The sequence below is a fragment of the Amblyomma maculatum genome, chromosome 3 (assembly GCF_055883805.1).
Source record: "Amblyomma maculatum isolate TAMU_Amacu chromosome 3, ASM5588380v1, whole genome shotgun sequence".
NCBI lineage: Eukaryota > Metazoa > Arthropoda > Arachnida > Ixodida > Ixodidae > Amblyomma > Amblyomma maculatum.
This window is the reverse complement of record NC_139346.1, coordinates 85,073,245-85,090,595: the sequence shown is the minus strand read 5'-3', so window position 1 is coordinate 85,090,595 and position 17,351 is coordinate 85,073,245. Positions and strand designations below refer to the sequence as shown.

Below are 17,351 nucleotides of genomic sequence, written 5' to 3'. Positions count from 1 at the left end.
CTTAAGTTGAGTACAATTCAGAGGGCTATGGAACGAAAAATGGTAGGGGTAACATTAAGAGATAGGAAACGTGCAGAGTGGGTCAGAGAAATAACTCAAGTTTCTGATATTCTAGGGGACATCACCCCTTCATGGATCACTGCCTTGTCGTGGCGGAGGGGCTTGCGAAACTCGATGAAGTCGTGAACTCTGCTGTGTAGGGCCACCCAAGATGGACAGGTCACGGCAGAGAGTTCTGACAAAATGTGATTCACTGGAGAAGGTAATGGCAACCCACTCCAGTATTTCCTGCCAAGAAAACCCTACGGCCAGTCACAATACCATTAATGATATGGCGCCGGAACATGAGCCCCCCAGTTTGGAAGGCGTCCCACATGTTACTGGGGATGAACAAAAGGCGATTCCTAGTAGCTCCAGGCCGAATGAAGCGGCTGGGCTAAAGCCAAAAGGACGCTCAGTTGTGGATGTGTCGGGAAGCGACCGGAAGTCCGAAGTTGCAAGGAGATGTATCACATAGCAACATGGAATGTAAGATCTATGACGCAAGGTAAACTGGATATCGTCAAGCGAGAAATGGACAGATTGAACATTGATATCTTGGGTATCAGCGAGCTCAAGTGGACCGGAATGGGAGAATTTAACTCCAGCGACCATTATGTCTTTTATTGTGGGCACGATTCCAAGAGAAGAAATGGGGTAGCTCTCTTAGTAAACAGAAGAATGGGCAAAGCAGTGCTAGGGTACAACCCCAAAAACGACCGAATGATTTCACTTCGGATCCAAGGTCACCCTTTCAACATAACAGTTATCCAAGTCTATACACCGACCCCTACTGCTGAAGAAGCTGACGTTGAGAGATTTTATGCGGACCTACAATGCCTTTTAGACCGCACCCCATCTATCAGACGTCGTTTTTCTCATAGGAGACTGGAATGCTAAGGTAGGGAGTGAAGAAATATCCGGAATTACAGGCAAGTTCGGTATTGGTGAACCAAATGAAGCTGGGCAGAGGCTAGTAGAGTTTTGTCAAGAAAACAACCTGACCATAGCGAATACTCATTTTCAACAGCACAAGAGGTGCCTGTACACATGGACTTCACCGGACGGTCTGTACAGGAATCAGATCGATTATATTATTTGCCGGCAGAGATGGAGAAGCGCTATACAAGCAGTAAAAACAAGGCCTGGGGCCGATTGTGGCACCGATCATCAGCTTCTTGTTGCCAAGATGAAGCTTCGATTGAGGAAAACGCAGAAAACTAGAAGGCCTTTCAGGTATAATCTGGATCAAGTTCCATTAGAATATGCTGTGGAAGTGAGGAATCGATTTCAAGAATTAGATCTAGAAGACAAAGAGCCCGAAGAGATGTGGACTGATGTTCGTGATATAATACAAGAAGTTGCTACTAAGGTAGTTCCAAAGCAAAAGAAATGCAAGAAAGCAAACTGGTTGTAAGAAGAGGCTTTGCAAATAGCTGAGGAAAGGAGGATGGCAAAAGTTATGGGGGAAAGAGAAAGATACAAGGTTCTCAATGCGGATTTTCAGATAATAGCAAGGAGAGATAAGAATGCCTTCCTTAACATATAGTGCCAAGCAGTTGAGGACAACAGCCAATTAAGGGACACAAGAGCTCTGTATAAGACAATCAAATATATCAAAGGAGGCTTCTGTGCTAAGCTGGGCGTGATAAAGGACAAACGAGGCAAGGACCTCACTGAACCCGCAGAGATAAAGAAGAGGTGGCAGGAATACACAGAACTGTACAAGAAGGACCCGAATGTGCAAACCCAACATAAGACGGTTGTGATCACTGATCTCGAGCCGGGCATCCTGAAGAGTGAAGTTGAATGGGCCTTAGCCAGCCTTGCTAAGAACAAAGCTAGCGGAATTGACAGCCTTCCAGCTGAGTTGCTTCAAAACCTCAACCATGACGCTGTTAACATTCTGCATACATTATGTCAGAAGATTTGGACAACCCTGCAGTGGCCACAGGATTGGAGGAGGTCAGTTTACATCCCCATCCCAAAGAAAGGCAGTGCCAAAGATTGTTCCAACTACTGCACGATCGCGCTTATTTCGCATGCTAGCAAAGTGATGTTGAAAATCCTCCAAGGTAGGCTGCAGCAGTATGTGGATCGGGAGCTACCGGACGTGCAAGCTGGGTTTCGCAAGGGCAGAGGAACTAGAGACCAAGTTGCCAACCTTCGCTGGATCATGGAAAAAGCAAGACAGTTCCAGAAACCCATATACTTCTGCTTTATTGATTATGCGAAAGCGTTTGAATGCGTAGATCACAGCAGATTGTGGCAAGCTCTCCAAGAGATGGGAGTTCCAATTCACCTCATCTGTCTCCTCAGGAACCTGTATGAAGGGCAAGAGGCCACAGTCAGAACTGGGCATGGTCTTACTGATTGGTTTCCGATTGAGAAAGGAGTGAGGCAAGGCTGCATACTGTCGCCCTGCCTATTTAACCTATATGCAGAGTGCATAATGAGGAAGGCTGGTCTGGACGACTCTTCAGCTGGAGTGAAGATTGCTGGAAAACGTATCAACAACGTGAGATATGCGGATGATACCACTTTAATGGCAGAAAGTGAAGCGGATCTCAAGAGACTTCTGATGCGCGTACAAGAAGAGAGTGAGAAGATTGGGCTTAAACCTAACATTAAAAAGACAAAGATCATGGCGTCGTGCCCTATCAAGTCCTGGAGCATCAAGGGACAAGAAGTGGAAGCTGTGACAGATTTTCTCTTCTTGGGCTCCAAGATTACCTCGGAAGGAGCCTGCAGCCATGAAATTAGGAGATGCCTGCTTCTGGGAAAGAGAGCAATGGTTAGCCTTGACCGCCTAGTAAAGAGCAGAGACATTATTCTGCCAATCAAGATCCGTATAACTCGTGCTATGGTCTTTCCAGTTGTGATGTATGGATGCGAGAGTTGGTCTGTGAAAAAGGCTGACCGCCGAAGAATTGACGCGTTTGAATTGTGGTGCTGGCGAAGACTCTTGAGAGTTCCTTGGACTGCCAGAAGATCAAATCAGTCGATATTGCCTGCACTGCTCATCGGAGGGTCAAATTCTAAAGTTAAAGCTCAGCTACTTTGGTCATCTGATGAGAAGAGAGGAGTCGCTGGAGAAAGATTTGATGTTGCGAAAGGTTGAGGGTCGCCGGAGAAGGGGTAGGCAGCGAACGCGATGGTTAGATGGCATCCTCGAGGCACTGCAGATGAAGTTATGTGATGTTAGGAAGATAGTGAGAGACCGGAAAGCGTGGCGTGACATGGTCAATAGGGTCACGAAGAGTCGGACACGACTGAACGACTGAACTGAACTGACAGGGAACATCAAGAAGGAGAAACGGGCATGGACATGTAGTGCGAAGAGAGGATAACCGATGGTCGCTTAGGGTAACAAATTGGATTCCAAGGGAAGGAAAGCGTAGCAGCGGGTGGCAGAAAGTTAGGCGGCGGATGAGGTTAAGAAGTTCACAGGGGTCAAGTGGACGCAGCTAGCACAGAACAGGGTTAATGAGAGAAATATGGAAGAAGCTTTCGCCATGCAGTGGGTATAGTTAGGCTGATGATGATGATAGGTAGGTTGGTGATGGGAGTAGGTTTCAGTGAGCCAGTTTACTGCATAACGTCCACTTTACGATAAACGCGACTGTTCATTTCCAAAGTTTATTTTCACAATAGTTTCGCGGAATGGTATTCCGTCCGGCAGGGCAGCGTTAAAATGTATATATCTTGAGGGAACAAGACGTACTTGACTGCCTAAACAAATAAAAGGTGTAAAGCGAGGTGTACGCTTCATTAAAAGAAACATTTATCTGACTATACGTTTCGACCGGGGGATCGATCCTTTTCATGAGAGTACGTACGTACCGTCTTTGCCAAAAGTAACCAGGCTGCTCCGAAGGCTGGTGGCGCAAACACGCTGCCGTGTGGCGGTGTTGCGCTCGCTGTGGCTTATCGGTGCGCGTCGGCTCCGAGGGTACAACAGCTGACGTAACTTCACATCCTCACTCTCGCCCGTTGGATGATAAAAAACTAGGCGTGTATGATGTGCGGGTTACGGTTTCACGCGTGCGAAGCCTGGTTGTGCCCAGCGAGGGCGCGCAGTATAGCGACGATGCTATTCGCCCTTCTCGGCAACTGCGAAAAATAGAAAAGCAGGTTATAATAGACACGGTGAGCTGTTGTTCTTTCTAGGACGAATATGTCCTAGGTTTACCAGACAGTGTCGCCCTGAAATAGCGGTTCCGCGAACGAGAAAGCAATCATGTGCATATAACGGCTAAACTCGAAGAAGGTTTCGTTTTACTTCCTTACTTAAACCAAAACTTATTGTAAGGCCGCGGTGAAAAGCGACTCGCACGTGGAGTCGAGCTGGCGGTCGAACCCCCCACGCGCCGAGGCCAAGGAGCGAGCGCTGTTGTTGTTTTTTTGTTCTCCTTTTTTCCCCTCTTCTTGGATGCCCTTCTTGGATGCTGAATGCGCCTCGCGGGGTGCGCGGGAGGCTTGGTTTGTTTCGTTCCCTTCGCCCCGAGGCGTCGCCAAGAAGCGAACGGCAGACGCACCCAATTATCGGCCGGGAACAACAGCAGCACGCTTCTGCGAACCACTTTACGGCCAGCTCGTCCAGCAATCTCAGCGATCTCCCGCCGTGGCGCCAAGCATGGGTGCAGGGCGACGCCGTTAATGAAGCTTTTTGCACTGCCACAAGCGCTCGCTAAATGTCCTGCAGAAGGCGACAATAGGCACGACCCTCGGCCCTCCAAAGTAGGCAATCAGTCCAGCGATCTCCCGCTGTGTCGCGAAACATCGGGGCAGAGAGACCCCGATAATGAAGCCGTTTTGCCCTGCCTCAAGCGCTCACTAAACGCCCTGTAGAAGGCGACTGTACACTGCTCTGGGACAGTGCCCCCACCCCCCTTTTTTTCTTCGAACGGGACGGCGGGGTGGCCTAGTCTCCAGAATCCCCCGCGGCGTTTCTTTCACAAAGGCGGCCGCTGCAAGGTCGCGTCGCAAACACGCTGAGGAGGGGAGGCAAAGACAGGCGCCGTGTGAGAGGGTTTGGGGACCAGCGAGTGGAGAGAGTGTGTGTTTTGAATGTTGTATTTTTATTTGACGTAATTAAGGACCTGGGTCCGAGATTATTCCCAACCCACAGGAGTTGTGGCATGTTTTTAAATAATTTGATTGCCTGCTTCATTTTCGGGGCGGATCATCTAAGGTGACCGCCCTTGTTCTTTGTTGATGTCTGGTATCAAAAAGCGGTCCTCGGACCATGTTCGTCAGATGAGATTGAGGCTCCGTGCTTAGCACGTATTTACACCCCCTAGGCTTTAACCGAAACGCTCGGTAGGAAAGTAAGGGCTTGCAGAGTGACTTCTCTGTGGGAGAGTCTATTTTGTTTTAAGTTGCAGTTGTCTGTGTGACTCTTGGTACTGTAACTTACAGTTTGCCAATGTAAACTATTTTGCTTCTGAAAATATATATCTCCTCCTGACCATCATCAGATCATCGTCTTCTGCTTCTCTACCTGCCGAACACGAACTTAACATCACTCTTACCTACAAGCAAATGCAAACATTTGATATAATCAATCATAGCACTTATGTTTAAACAGCCTCCCCAATGGGCTAACACAATTTCGCAAGCATAAAAGAGACGTAAGGTGGCTTGAAAGGGTTCACAAGCTTTCCCATATCTTTGTACTAGAGTTACGACCCGTGATGTGGTACTACGCAAGGCACCTTGGAGAAAGCATATTGAAATTTCGAGGTGCGTTATATTTCTTCAATGCACCGGCGCATCAAACACGCAGGAAAGCGCAATACTGCTGGGGCGTTTAGGCGGCGTATTACAGAACACAAGCACGTGAGAAACGCGACATAATATCTGCTTCAGGGAAGTTGCCGAGAAGAGCGAATAGCCCCGTCGCTATACTGAGCGCCCTCGCTGGGAACAATCAGGCTTCGCACACGTGAAACCGAGCCCGCACAACTATGCGCCTAGTTTTTATCATCCAACGGGCGAGAGTGAAGGTGCGAAGTTACGTCAGCTGTTGTACCCTCGGAGCTGACGAGCACCGATAAGCAACAGCGAGCGCAACGCCGCCACACGGCCACGCTCTTGCTCCGCCAGCCTTCGGAGCAGCCTGGTTACTTTTGGCAAAGACGGTACGTACGTATACATACATACATACATACATACATACATACATACATACATACATACATACATACATACATACATACATACATACATACATACATACATACATACATACATACATACATACATACATACATGGTAATATGTTTATTGGTAAGAGCACTGCAACGACGTTTTGGCCGTGGGACCGTCCTTCGTCAGGAAAGGTGCAAATGATTACCAGTGTAACCAACCATCTCATCATAGACTACAAAATAACAAAGCTATGCAACCCGTGGAAGGCAGGTGGCGCTGCACTAAAATAAATTTCAGTCAGGCAAACAAGATATGTGCTATAGTGTATCTATTGTAGTTTAGGGACGCTGAAAAGACTGAAAAAAGCGATTCCACGGGGCAGATTGCCGACCAAGCTCAATGAAACTTGGAGCAAGCAGTCGTTTCCTAAAGGCACAAAATAAGCGTGTAAGATGAAAACGATACACATTAGTAGGAAATATGGTAAGAGCACTAGGAAATCGACAAATACAAATGCAACAGCCCGTAACATTAAGTTTTATGCACAAAATGAAAGGTTTCGTTTGGTTTGGTTTCTAGAATTTAGCGTCCCAAAGCGACTTGGGTTATACGAGACGAAGTAGTGGAGTACTACGCAAATTCCGACCATTTGAGTATATTTTAACGTCCACTGACATCACACAGCACACGGGTACCTTGCTTTTCGCCTCCACCGAATAGAGGCCTCCGCGGCCGAGATACGTTCCGGCGTCATTGGGCTCAGTAGTGAGCGCCTTAATCACTGAACCACCGCGGAGGAGCACGTTTTGGAAGGGATATTCTTTATGTGGCTTAACAAAACGCACCTGGAACATGACATATATTATACCCGTCATAGAAATGCCCTGAAAATGAGGTGCTTCGTTATGCAACACATATGAAAACAGCCAGCGGCCTCTGACCCCAAAAAAATACATCAGCGACCTTTTTGATGTTGTATCAGTGTAAAACTATGATGGAATCGTTTCGATAATGAATCCGTAGATTGTCACAGGAAGAACTCGGGGGCTGAAGTCTTTTTAAAAATAAGTGCCGAGTCACTTCCGTTCCTTCAGCACATCACTTCTATGTGGTCAATCTGTGGGTTTAAATGACACTCAAAGAGGTCATTAAAACTCATAGCTGTCATCTATAGATTTCTATGGATGACAGCTTGCATCCATAGAAAACTGTTGTGTAGTGTGTGGGACGTTTTAGCGCCCTCATGACATCGCTAAAAGGGTTTTGTTTTCGCGATATTTGAAATTTATTATTTTTATTTCACCCGACTTTACTCAGGTTTCTCGCTCAGCGTGCCTGGACGTTCTCACTCTTCAGGAGACTTGGAATACCGGGACCTCCTCCCAGCTTCATTTATGGAAATCTTAAGGAGATCCGAACAAAGGTATTTATTACTGGACACCTGCCGTGTTATGTCTTTTAAGTGGTAACACTGCACGAAAGTCCTGCACGATTATTCCACTTCATTCCTGCATGCTAGCCTCTGATGCTGCCTTCCCAGATCACATTCTTTTGCTTTGATCGGTCGTTTCGTCTTATATTTGTTCCGATACCTCCTCTTAACAATCTCGCTCTATTGCACCTCTCCCGCCTGGCTTGGTGTACATACTTCCTCAAAGTAGCGTGTGTATGGACTGGTATAGTTCCTTATGCGACTTTACTATTTTGAAACCTTGCCATAGATAACACTTCAGTTTGATTCAGCATTGAGACGAAATAGTAGGGGGCTGGTGTAGTGACTGCGCATTGATATTGCGTGCTTCTCATCCTATTGTAAGCCCCATTTCTCTGCCATCAACCGATGCACGCAAGACGGTGTCAAGCTGTGCGCATTACTTCGTTCAGTTCAGTCGTGTCCGACTCTTCGTGACCCTATGGACCATATCACGCCATGCTTTCCGCTCTCTCACTATCTTCCTAACATCACATAAATTCAAATGCAGTGCCTCGAGGATGCCATCTAACCATCGTGTTCGCTGCCTACCTCTTCTCCGGCGACCCTCAACCTTTCGCAACATCAAATCTCTCTCCAGCGACTCCTCTCTTCTCATCAGATGACCAAAGTAGCTGAGCTTTAACTTTAGAATTTGATCCTCCGATGAGCAGTCAGGGTTTTTGGTCGGCAATATCGACTGATTTGATCTTCTGGCAGTCCAAGGAACTCTCACGAGTCTCCGCCAGCACCTCAATTCAAACGCGTCAATTCTTGGGCGGTCAGCCTTCTTCACAGTCCAACTCTCGCATCCATACATCACAACTGGAACAACCACAGCACAAGTTATACGGATCTTAGTTGGCAGACTAATGTCTCTGCTCTTTACTAGGTGGTAGCTCCCGTATTATGTGACCTCGGCAGAGGCTCATGGAGACAAAGACGCTTGCGTGTAGCTCAGTCCATAAAGTTACATGCACTATTTGGAGTCGACTTACGCACATTGCAGGAGCCTGATTTTCGTTTTTCAGCATCAAGGAAGCGTTTGTACAAGAGTTTAATTTCTGTGCTCTTGTCTCCATGCGCCCATGTGACGTTCTTTGTATCTTGGTTTTACCGAAACACTGTATACTCCAAACAGCAGAAAAAGCGCATTTATTGGCATGTACAAACACTTTCTTTTATAAGCTATTTATTGAGACTCTGCCCGTTAAAACGTGGTTAGGAAAAAATGGCATTTTTTATCTACGGTAAATTCCTGCCTTTGCGATTCTCTAGATACAGTTCATCATTGCTTTTAAACTTCAAGGATGCAATACTGGTCTGGAATATTATGCAACGGACACTCTAAAAAGACAGTTTGACACCGCATTCTGTGCGATATTTCATAGCACTGCAGTTTGTTGATGAACCCTTAGGGAGGTTCTAGATTCCATAAACTCTGGAAAAGGTTCATGGTAAACAGACATTGTGATTCTGTTGTTTTTGCAAAATACCGCTTCTGTAGGATAATTGTTCGTTTAGAGAAATAGCATGCGTAAGCCGAATGCATAGGCGGAACATCTTCACGGCGGCGGAATACACTAAGCGTACGTTGAGCCGAATGCTGAAAGGTGTGGAGGGCGTCGTTTCACGATCGACGATATTCTTGTCTTCGGGCATTCGAAGGAAAAACATGCCCGACGTGTCTGCCAAGTGTTGCAAAATCTAGACGAATCAAGCATTGAAGTGTACAATCGTCCAATTTAAGGGTGAACACGGTTCAGCGTGGCCGCGCTCCACGGAGCGCCAGTGCATCCGGTGCGGTCGCGCTTCGAAGCGAAGCCGCGCACGCACGAATGAACCTAGGGGAGGAGCTTCGTGTCGTCTGCTGCAGCGCTGGAGAGCGCCGCTTTTCCTTTGCAGCAAAGCACACTGAGATACGCCCGACGGCGGGAGCATAGAAAAGAAAAGCGCACTTCACTCTGTTTGGCATATTGTAGAGCTCTGTTTTAGCTTTGCGCCGCCTTTCATTTTCCGGCACATGCGAAATAGCTGATGTCAGAAAGCGCTCTGGAAATGAAACTGCCTTGCACTGTTAGAGCTTTTTTTATCGGCGAAGAGAATAAAAAGCAACTCATTTTCGATAGCTCATAACGCGATGTTATCGCAAGTTAGACAGAAGCACGTCCAGTTGATACAAGTCTCACGGATTGGTTTTTGACAAATCACCAGAGCATAATGCACGTGTGTCTGACTGGACATTTAGTTGCGCAGTGACTTGCGGTCGTGTATCAGCATCACAAGCCGATAAGACAGGGCCGGATGGCTTTTGCTACCACGGTCCAACAGGCGATAAATGTAGGCCGAGCTCATGCTCGGGCTGTACGACAATCCGTCTCTACGCTGTGAGCAGCCTTCACACAGGCACCTGAACTAAAAGTAAAGTTTTTTTTTTTTTCCTGTAGTCGCACAGGCAGGACTTTGATGAATAAAGTTTTCCTGTTTTTTTTTTTTTATGGAAAAGGGGATTTTATGTGCCTCGACATACCAGTGAGCAGACAAAAGCCAGCTTTTGCTATTTCGCGTATTGACAGCAGAGTCTCTGGCTCTCATCCATTATCGTACTCATCATACCAAATTTATCCAGATCCCTCAACTACGGCCCACCAATAAGCTCATGTGCCACTTCGATGCAAATAATAACTAAATATAAAATTAAAATTATCGTTTAGGTCAGTTGCGGTCATTCCAGTCTTATTTTGTCATATTGCTCATTTCGTAGTCATGATAAGTCATGCCTATTTGGTATAATTGATATCACTCATCAGTAAGCATTTTTACTCCTTTCCAGGCCGTTGCGGTCACTCTAGTCGTCGTATGACATATTGGTCGTTTTGTAGTTATGATGAGTCATGCCTAGTCATTGTATTCATTACCACTGATAGCAAAGTATTTTCAATCAGATGCGTCATTTGAAGCCGTCGGTTAACATTAGCAATCATGATCACTCATGCCTAGTCATAGTTATTATTACTACTCATCGCTGAGCTTTTTACTCATTTTGAAATCGGTTGCGGTCATTGCAAATCGTATTTTCACATACTGGTGATTACCGGATATTTTAGTCGCTATTAATCCTTTTCACTGCCATTACAATTATTCAATAACTCTATCCATGCCTATGACTTATTCATTACTTATCACCTTCAATCGTTTTCATTCCTAACCTCTCACCTCCCACGTTCTTTACTTACGAGTGACACATCAGCGCACAGATACGACGCACAGATGACGCGCACAGCTCCTGCGCACACATTTTTGCTTCGTAAGAATGGAAAGGCTTTCGCTTTAAAAATTACAGAATGAAAAGGCGTTTTTAAAGATGATATCGTGTCTACTCTTACGCCAAAAATCATCCGTTCAATTATTTTCTTTACATCCTTTTTATTAAATCTGATAAGTCGCCGAGTGAGTTGCGAAATAGTGCACTATGGATTTATGAGGTTTCCCACTTAAGTAAAGCACGCATAGCCCGAACCACAGAGAAAAAAAAAATGACACGAAGCTAGTACTGAGCGCGAGGGAACACATCGTATTTCCTCCACCCTCATCACGTCTAAAGAAAGTTAGTTTGCGTGGTGTGAGAAGTGTGTTTCAGTTCATGCAGTTAATTGAAATTGCAACTAGCCGTTCACTCGCTACAAGGTAATTTGAATTGGTGAAAAAATTGCGCTGAACCAAGCACACCACAAGAAAGAAGACGAGACACATCTCTCGTGTCTCGTCTTCTTTCTTGTGGTGTGTTTGGTTCGGCACAATTTTTTCACCAATTCAATTATGCTCCAACTAGCCCAAGAAGCGGTGCTAACGCTACAAGGTAAACCAGGTGCAGTATGCCAAACTGAGTGAAGTGCGCTTTTCTGGGCCGTGCTCCCGACATCGGACGCCGACACGTATCTCAGTGTGCTTTGCTGCAAAGCAAGTTGCAGCAGATGACGCGAAGCTCCTCCCCTAGGTTCATTCGCACCAGCGCGGCTTCGCTTCGAAGCGCGACCGCACCGGATGCACTGGCGCTCCGCGAAGCTTGGTTACGCTCAGCCGTGTTCACCCTTAAAATGCACGACCCAGTATTTCCTCTGCAAATAAAGTTGCGGGCAATTTCGGTGGGCCAAAAGGTCTAATCCACAAAATATGGAGGTATGATCACGCTGCCAACACCTGAATACGTGAGTGTTATAAGAGGGCAGCTTGGCACGACTAACCTTGTAAGATGTTTCAGCCCTCTTCTTCCCTACATCACAGCCCCGATCAAAGCGCTTCTGAAAAATAATGGTTCGTTTTAAGAACTAAGAAACTGTTTCTTGAAAGCCTGCATGGTGAAGTGTGACCTGTCCTAGTAGGCAGCCGTTTCAGTTGGTGGAAGGTCATACTGCCTCGGTGTCGTCTTTCTTAGGATCAGCCATCGACTGAGAAGAGCCGTAGCTTATAAGTCGAGGTCTCACGCTGCCGCAGAGACGATTTACAGTTTAACAGAGAAAGACTCTTCACTGCGACATGGGCTGTCGAGCGTTGCGACCAGTTTGCTGAGACATCGAGCTACAAACCGAACCGGGTCACTGCCCTCTCCTCATTATTCTTGAGTTAACTGAGCTAAGTATTTGTCACACTGCCTTGAAACCAGAAACTACGGATCCGTCTCACGTAGTGCGAGTAGTATGGGTGATAAGGTATGCCTGCATGCTTCTTTTTTCTTTCGGTTAACGAGCAATCTGTCCGTGTAATCAAATTATCTGCACTAAAAGCGACGTTTCTTGTAATAATTACGTCTGGTTCGTTTCTGCTGTACGTGGCAGTGAGCGCGTAGAGTACGGCACAATTATGCACTACTTGGTCAGATATTTAGGGGAGTCCCCCAAGGTGGAGTAGATTTCTAATAAGGGAACTTTCTCAGAACTTACTCTGACAATTACTCTCTTATTACCCTTCCCAATTCGAGTTACAGATCAAATCGCTCTCACCCTACCATCTGATCTGCTGACCGTTTTGGTTAGCTCAGTCGATAGAGCGACTGTCCTGGAAAAGCAGTGGTGCCGATTTCAATCCCCGGACCCGGACGAATTTTTCTTCAACTACGAAGTTGTAAAAAAGCTGTATAGCTTTCATTTGCATCCGCATGGCTGCGCTTGGGTGGATGTCGAGGAGTAATTACTCCCTTGTGCCCCACTTAGTCCACAAATATTTCTCTAAGCATATGGTTCTTGTTTTGTTGGCTTTCTTTTAGTCTACATTTTAAATCCCTGTCGCCTTGTCCTCGCTCTCGCCGTGGCATTCTCCTGGTTTAATGAACTTGGATTCCATATGGGGTAAAGCGTGTCCCCTGCCGGAATCGTTGAACTGTTTTATGCATCCAGACTATATATCAAGGAAACGTGCGCACAGTATATAAAACTGAGCAGTACGAATATAAACAAAAGGTGTGGTTACAAAGGGGATTACATCAGACCTTCCTGCAAGATTATCCGCAGCCATTCCGTGCGTCACCGTCAGTGGCCATATTGATAATCGATAGAACTACGGTCATCGATCATCTCTAGTGTCATGCATTATCTTTGGCAACTAATCATCCCATTTGTCTGCACTGCGTTCTGAATAAAGCGGCCACCTGTGCAAGTAGGGCTCCATGCTGGAGGATGCTGTAGTTGCGAAGGATCAATAAAAGGTCCTCGGCCCCAGTGCAAAGTCTGCCACCGAACCATAGTAACCTCCCGCTGAACTTTTGATCAAGGTCACCTTTTACAACGTTCGAGGACTGATGTTGAAGCGCGTATATGTAGAAATAATATGGAAGGGAACACCAGAACCCATGATGATTTGAAATGATCGTGCGCTAGTGGGTTTTATATACACCCGAGGTACGCATTGTCATGCTCTGGCTTTGAACCTGGTGCGATAGCTCTTTACGACAATGTACCTGTTTACCCCGTATTTCGATCAAGGATCCAAGTCCCTATTCTTCTTACCCTTACCACTTTAAAATTTGCACGCATGCATTGCCGTGCTTGCGACCGGACGCGCGCCCAGATTTTCGAATAGCCATATGCGCCCAGTTTGCTTGTATCCCCACGTGCTTACACGTTCCCTTTTCTGTTGCTTCTGCCTGTACCTCCGAAGTCGCTGAAACGCTTTCAAGGTGAGGGTATGCGTGATACAAGTGGAAAAGACGGTTCGCTACTTGAATTAAAAAACCTTAACCAATGCGCCGTTTGATTAAGGAGGAGGTATGTGTGCTAGTTATTTTGGGTTGTGCCAAATATGGTCCAGTTCAAGTTCCCCGCCGAGAAAAGGCGTTGTCGTTGGTGTTATAATGTGGGCAAGTGCTTTTTTGGGCAGTGGATAAGTCCGTTAACAGAAACAGTAAGTAATATAGAATGACTGCCACGACCAAATATCCGCATTTCTCCACACGTTGTGATATTCATCTCAGGTGGCTATTAAGATGTTAAGTTGCGACATCTCGTCGTATCTCGCGCTCTCGTATGTCGCGAGCGAACATCTCGTTTCACTTCGGCTGACGAACCCTTTTTAATGCGATCTCTTTAAACACGCTTCATGGATATTTCAGGGAACTGGCGCTGTGTTTGAAGAATGGAGCACGAAGTATGGAGACCTTGTTGGGTAAATATCACCTAACGATTCTAGTTTTCGCCATGTTGGGGAAAATCCCCTGAACACAAACGATGACTATTCGTACATAATTACTTTGTCCCTGCTATACTGAAGGTGGTACAACAAGCCGAACAGTGTATAGCTGTCATTTAAAGAGTATAGTCACCATTTTTGAAGCATTGGAAGGAATACGATTGCTTTCCAGGTTACACAGAGATGCTCCACAAGCAATCCCAACCTCGCACGTTTCCACGAAGATATTTTAATTTGATTTTAAAAACAAGCCATGCAATTACTTCGTTTTTCAAAACCCATTGTCATCAACATCGTTGTGACGAAAACGTGTGCATAGGTAAACAACATGACGTAATCAAACAACTATGACGTGGAGTCGGCAAAGCAAAGAGCAGTGGCGACACATGGCCGGACTCGAACAGCGCCGCTGCCGCTTCCGGTGCTGCCCTGAGAAAGACTACGCTTCTGCTCGCTTCCCTCGATGGCTTCATCGTTGGTGCATGTTACAATTACCTCACCGGTGTACGTATGGAGACTGCCTACTAAACTCAGGCCCCGACAGCATGCCTGCCCAAGTGCAGGGCTTACGGCAACGGTGCCTCTCGATAGCGCGCCGGGAACATACTGCGCCGCTCCCCGCCTACCCTAGACGTCGCTAGCCCTAGCTGGTGTCACTTCGGAGCCCCAGCGAAAGGCGCTTCGGAACAGGCTAACGCTGTAATAAACGTCGGAGTTTAGCGCCGCTTTACTGGCAAGCCCATCTCGTAAAATATTCCTTGCTTTGCGCGACGCCTTCAGCAGCGGAGCTAGCAGACATCAGGTGCGTCGCACCGGGCAGCAGCTGTAGGGAAAAAAAGTTTGCTTGTATCACTGTAATTATTTCTACCAGGACCTTCGTATTGGCCGAATAATCCTCGCAACGTAATCGTGACTCATAGTCCTTTGTACAAATAGTTATGTAAACAAATGAACAGCGATCCGCGATAGCTAGATTACCGATAGCGGATGCTATGAGGCAGCTATGACTTGGGAGCTGATCGTGGCAGCCACGGCTTTACGCCCCCAGATTGCCTTGACTGCGCCAGATGGTGCCACATGCTTGGACGGCGGCACGCAGGCCTGCCGCGTCGGGACCAATCAGCGCGTGAACAGGCGTGAGCACGGGAGCCATCGGGAGAGCTTACGGGTTACGGTGGCTGATCGCGTCATTACTAAAACATTTTTTTTAAAACAGCTTGGCTCACAGTGTTGGCCAAGCGGACCAATAAAACGACATCTTCACGGTTCCTTTGTTCAACATTCCTATCAGGTGACATTTCCTGCGCGTCAACCCAACAAGCCTTTGTGGCTGCTGCTGATTCCTGCTTCGTCGCTTGAGTCGCAGGCGAACGGGTAGGGATTAAAGTTTCCGGCAATGTTAGTAACATCCACGCTATTGGGCGCGAAACAACGTCCTAATTCGGCTACGCTGAAGCGTTGCTCGACGACGATATTTTCTTGCACGTACGACAGCAAGCAGACGAAAAACGCGACTCGAATGCGTCATCAGATTTTGTGTTTACGCGATCACCAACCTTGCCAGTAGGGGGCGCTCGTGTGGCATAATGTTAGTAATGTAGGAACAAAATTTAATAAATAGAATGGTGGTTTAGTTAACCATTATAAATCAATAATTAAGATATATGGAGAAAAATGAGCATTATAGCTACTGCTACCGCCCCGTTTCAAAGGGGACGCTCCTATATTCCATCCCCATTCCATCCATCCATCCATCGTATCTTTGACGTCAGCGCGCTCGTGTCCGGAGAGATCGAAACCGAAACTGGTCCTGATAAATGCGTTAATAATGAATTAATTGGTCTGTGCTGGGGCTTTTTGGGTCGCAGTCCCTCTGTTTTCGACCACTGCGGATCGATTAAAGCAAACATACCGGAACAGAAAATGTACATGTCTATACTCCTTTAAGCTATGCCATGCTGAACAAAAATTCTGAAATCGGCTTCTATGCTGAATCTGCGGGGCATCTCCGAGATTTTCATCGACTTGTTTTTTCGCTCGTGCTGCTTCAGGACGCAGAGATAGATAAGGCTTGAGAACAGAAGATATGAAAAACGGCGATCGATATTCGGAGGGTTGCGGATGCACGAACAAGTTTTTTTCTGTTTTCTGCTTTACTTTCTTTTTGATTTGCGGTCGAGCTGTTAGAGCGAGGGGAAAGGGAAGGTATTTTTCACAAATTCCGATAACAGAGTTGGCGCTGGCGCGCTATTTCTTATGTAACAGATATTTTGTCTGAATATGGGAGAAGAGGGGTTGAATATTCCATACTTGGCGATGAATCCAGGTAATCAGGTATCATGGTATGTTCCGGCTTTGTCGCGGGTGTAGAAGTGCAGCCCGTGTTCGTATGGTAGCATGCCATACGTAACTGTAAGAAAGGAAAATTTTAGAAGAGCTGATTAGCGATGCTGGTTATTTCAGAAGGCCTATGGATGAAAACTTACTTGTCCAAGATATCGCGAAAGAGGGCTTCAGCGATATTCGTCAATGTGCGCCTTACAGGGAGAAGTAACACTCCTTGCTGCAAGTCCTAGCTTGTGCATGAAACTTGATGGCGGTTATGGAATTCATTTTTCCTCTATCAATGCCCAGAGACCGGTGCTGGTGTTTCTTACTTCAAGTACTTCCATGGAACCATACCGGCAGTGCTGACGAGAGACCTTGAGATGATCAAACAAGTGTTTATTAAAGATAGCAAGAAGGTTACCGGCAGACAGGTGAGGACTGGGTTTGCTATAGCCACTGCCTTCATTGTGCCAGAATAAGAATACAAAATGCTGGCAGATTCCACCTTCAGCTGCCAGCTTGAAGTACCGGACGTATAGACATATATAGAACGCAAAGCTGTGTTGCGTGCCTCCCTGCGTCTCACAATTCGAGCTGGCCCCCGCAAATAGAATTGCGTCAACTATCCGAGAAAAATACAACACTGGGAGATACTTGTGTGCAGCTTGGAGACCTGATT

At 46.5% G+C, this 17,351-nt stretch overlaps 1 long non-coding RNA gene and 1 pseudogene across 2 annotated transcripts in view; both read left to right on the top strand.

Annotated features, from left to right (window-relative positions):
• The window catches only part of LOC146195163 (uncharacterized), a 51,312-nt gene extending 37,005 nt beyond the window's left edge, over positions 1–14,307 (top strand). Inside the window, exons 2-3 of the long non-coding RNA XR_014705539.1 lie at positions 7,510–7,615; positions 14,268–14,307. This is a non-coding gene — a long non-coding RNA (uncharacterized LOC146195163). The remainder of the gene's footprint in view (positions 1–7,509; positions 7,616–14,267) is intronic.
• Positions 14,308–16,660: 2,353 nt separating this feature from the next.
• Positions 16,661–17,351, top strand: part of LOC146195162 (cytochrome P450 3A31-like) — a 29,815-nt pseudogene continuing 29,124 nt past the window's right edge. Inside the window, exons 1-2 of the transcript XR_014705702.1 lie at positions 16,661–16,670; positions 16,979–17,103. The product of XR_014705702.1 is annotated as a cytochrome P450 3A31-like (transcript). The remainder of the gene's footprint in view (positions 16,671–16,978; positions 17,104–17,351) is intronic.